The 4,046-nt window shown below is 37.0% G+C and overlaps 1 protein-coding gene across 1 annotated transcript in view; it reads left to right on the forward strand.

Moving 5' to 3' along the window:
* Positions 1–4,046, forward strand: part of LOC123959811 — a 10,898-nt gene that overhangs the window by 3,891 nt on the left and 2,961 nt on the right. The window lies entirely within an intron of this gene.

Below are 4,046 nucleotides of genomic sequence, written 5' to 3' on the forward strand. Positions count from 1 at the left end.
TGTTCTACAACAATTACAGCTAAACACTTAATCTGAACTATATGTTCCCAGCGTGGTAAGTCAAATGTTGTTGTTATAAGTATATTGATAAAAGCACTATGTAGATCGCCATTCGCGATTAGCGCCTAAACGCCTAATGCTATTAGTTTGTTAGTTTGGATTGACATTTTAGTTTAAATTGCTTATTTAAACATATATGCAATATGTGTAGCATTTACAAGGTTTAATAGGTGTTTGTAATACAGCGACTGTTTAGAAATCTGTATTGATAGTTTTATTACACACATGTGATAATATTTAATGCCTACATAGTCTACCACGTGTGATATTTGCATTGTACGGAATATCTTTGATTTATAATGTTTATCATCTAAGCTGATGTTATGTTGTAGAAAACTTATTTGGGAAAGTGATACATTACTGGAAACTAAAGGTGAATTATTTGTATTTACAGTTTGACCGCGCGCACACACTTATGTGTACATTGTGAGTTCTGCACAAGTGGAATAAAGAAAAGAGAAAACACAAAATCCAAGTTAATGTTATCATTTATGGGTAACAGCCTTTATTTTTGAATGAATGAGTTTCTCAGTTTGCTTGCCTTTCTTTCAAAATTTGACATAAGAGATGTCGTGTTCTCTAAAGCCAATATTTGCTGTTTTCTCTTTCGTTTCCCGTGATACTTTTTCACTTGGGAATTGCCCATTAAGATTCAGTATTCAGGAATGTACATATTTTTACGTATTGTTAGTGATCAGGAACAATCAGTTTTAATTCCTAACATTTATGAGAATAAGCTTTTACTGAAAGCTGGACCTCTGTTTGAGAACAGCAAGTCTGTTCAACTTCATTTGACCTTTTCATAACAGGGCGCTGTTATCCTCAAGGTCAAAGAACAAGGCTCCAAGTGTCCTAGAGCATCCTGTGGATTTTCCCACAGTGCATGTGGGTTCCATTAGGTCACCACCCAACCACGAGCACCCAAAAATAAGTAAAAAACAAATACGTTTTTTTTCAAGCAAGAGTAGTTTTTTATTCTTTCTTTTATTACTTTCAGTTTGACTTAAATCATGATCATATCCAAACCCTATGACCAAAGATTTAGGTTTCTAATTTGATCTTTTCCCATAAATCAATGTTACTAACTCAACTCTCCCACATTTTATTGCTTTCCCGTCCCTCTCCTCTCTCTCTTTCTGCCTCCGGAGCTGTAGTGTCTGGATCTATGATTACAAGTCACCAAATTCCCCCATGTTCCTGCTCAACACCCGCTGCTACAATTATTATTATTTGTCCTGTTATTATTAACATTACTATTGCTATCGTTATTGCTATTATTACTTTTATTGCATGGTGTTTTACATCTCTACGTGGAACTAGCATAGTGCTTCTGCCTCCCATTTAATCAAGAAACGGGCATGTTAACACAGTGATTATTGTAGACAAAAATTGTCCATCCATCCATCCATTGTCATCCGCTCATCCTGCGTACACGGTCGCAGGGCGTAACAAAAAATGTTTTATTGAATGTTTTTTTCAAAGGCACCGCAGGAAAGGTAAAACATGTCCTTTCCTTTCAATCTAGGATGCTGATATGCAATGACATACCCACTCCTACGCCACCTGGCTGCATACTGCCCTTGGACAAGTACATGTGTCTGAGATCCTGCCAAATTGTCCTCCGCAGGCAATACTTCAGGCCCATCAGCTTTTTTTATTTTCCTGTAAGTGCTTCAGGGAAAGTCCAAAAGTGTGAAGGCAGATTAGGCAAACTGCCAACTAGGGATTTTCAAGAAAACGAAACTTTCTCTGTAAATGCTCCATTGGCACTTACAATGTATGACTGAGCACACAGTTAAATATTGTGCCTGATGATGCAATAAGGCCGATATAGAGGTTAATCTTAAATAAATTAAATATTGGTTCATTTTATGTCAACACAGAGAGACCACAGCTGGACTGTTGACACTTCCTCAATCCAGTAAGTGGGGAAGAGAAAGTGCTGGTAACAGTTTCACTGGAATCAAGTCTTTTCCAGAGAGGTGTTGTCTTTCACATGGTAGTAAATAAACAAAGCAAGTACAGTAACATTGTGTAATAATGCAAGTGCATGTTTTTATATTGGGTTTTGATGATTTATTTCTGCTCACAGAACTATGCAAATAAAAAGCACAACAGACCCAGAGGGTATATATTTGTGATGACAACATCTTATGTGCTCTTATTATAGCAATCATTTGTCAAGTTTTCTGCTAAGGGTGCAGTGTCTTTTTAGTGATTACTGGATGATAAACTGATGCAACTACTGCACTTAAATCTTTGCACCACAGTTGCATAATAGACTTGTTGTACAATTGTTATAGAATCTTTTTTCTATATTTAGCCAAGTGTCTTTCTTTGGCAAGAATTTTAATCGTACTGGCAGTGTTAGTGTCATGCTGCACACAGTGGCGTGAACTGGGCCACAAAGATCACACCACAATTAAATTATCAAAAAAAGCAAGACTTTCCACCCTTTTGTTTAGTTATAGACAGGCCCAAGAGCGGGCACAGACTCTTTCTTAAAATGTAACAAAAGGAGTTCATTCACAAACTTAGAGTAGTAGATAGGGGTAAGATGTGGTGGCTGTAATAGTTGGGATAGCTGTGAGAGAAAGAGAGCAATCATGATCAACACTGCTGTACTCACTGTCATGCTATGATTAAGTTTGCCTTTCAATATTTTAACATTTAAGTGCTGTGAGTGCCTAAATACAACCACAAAAAGAGAAATTATGCTTTGGTCACAACGAGCGCATATTGTATATTGAATCAATACAAATACAAATAAAGTATGTTGTTGGTGAACATTGTGCGGACATGGGAACACTCTGCGACTTGAGAGGTGCTTTCATTAAAAATGTTTCGTCATTAGTTTGATGAAAAAAAACATAATTCAGGTGACATCTTTCTCTTTGGATGTATTTTCTGTTGCAAATTAGTAGAACATACATGTAATATTAAAGTATATTTAAGTATTCCTGCATAAATTGTAATCCTTCATGGCCATGACATTCCCAAAATCCATTGGATAAATAATGAGCAAGCCACTTCATTGACCAGTTGACATTATGGAGACAGAAACCATCACCAATGTGCAGATTATTTTGCAGGGATCACTTTTTGTTTAAATGGAGCCACCTTTTGGATGTTATAAGAACTGTTGAGGTTAAGAGTTGCCAAATTCAATTTTGTCTAACCACTGGGGAAAATGAAATACCACCATCACTATGGTGAGTTCAGTTGACAAGCTGAAAAGTGAAAGGAGAACCAGATTTTCCAAAGAACTGAGCCCGTATTAGTTTAGTTCCATATATTGTAGAACAAGTGGAATTGATACTTTGGTTGTAACTTTAATTGTTCTGCTAGATGCTTGATGCTGCTCTAAATTTTTTATTTTTTTTTAGTCTGAAGATGATTATGATAGCTTTTCCATATGACATCCAAAAAAGCAAACAACCATGGGAAATGTAGCACTGAACAGTTTTTTATCATAAAACAAGATTTAAACACTTTCCCAACAGTAAGAAGGGGACTAGGTTTTTTTTTCTTAAAATGTACTTACACTGGAAGCCATAAATATTCCAAACTGCTCCCGAGGGGCACATAAAAATGAGGTCATGTTTATGTTAAGGCTTTTCTACAATGCAGAGTTGCACAGTGCAAGCCAGACCATGTGCCTTAATAATGAGTATGTTTTTGTTTCTCTCCTTCTATTGAAGTGTGAATGTTGATCAGTGATTATCTGAGAGTTAAATCACTAACTGTTGGTGTTTGTTCAGAGATTAGAGAAGTGCGCCTGTCACTGGATGTTGACTGACTCAAAGTGCGACAAACTGTTCCTCTTACCTTAGAAGAGAAGTGTACTCTGAATAGTGCAAGGAACTGAAAAACAAGTCGAAGATGTGAACGAAAAGGTCAAGAAGAATGTTTTGACGGGTTTGCTTGTGGTGGACATGAGCGGTTTTTCAATTGGGGGGGGGGGGGGGGGGGGGGGGGGGGGGGGG

The sequence above is a fragment of the Micropterus dolomieu genome, linkage group LG21 (assembly GCF_021292245.1).
Source record: "Micropterus dolomieu isolate WLL.071019.BEF.003 ecotype Adirondacks linkage group LG21, ASM2129224v1, whole genome shotgun sequence".
NCBI lineage: Eukaryota > Metazoa > Chordata > Actinopteri > Centrarchiformes > Centrarchidae > Micropterus > Micropterus dolomieu.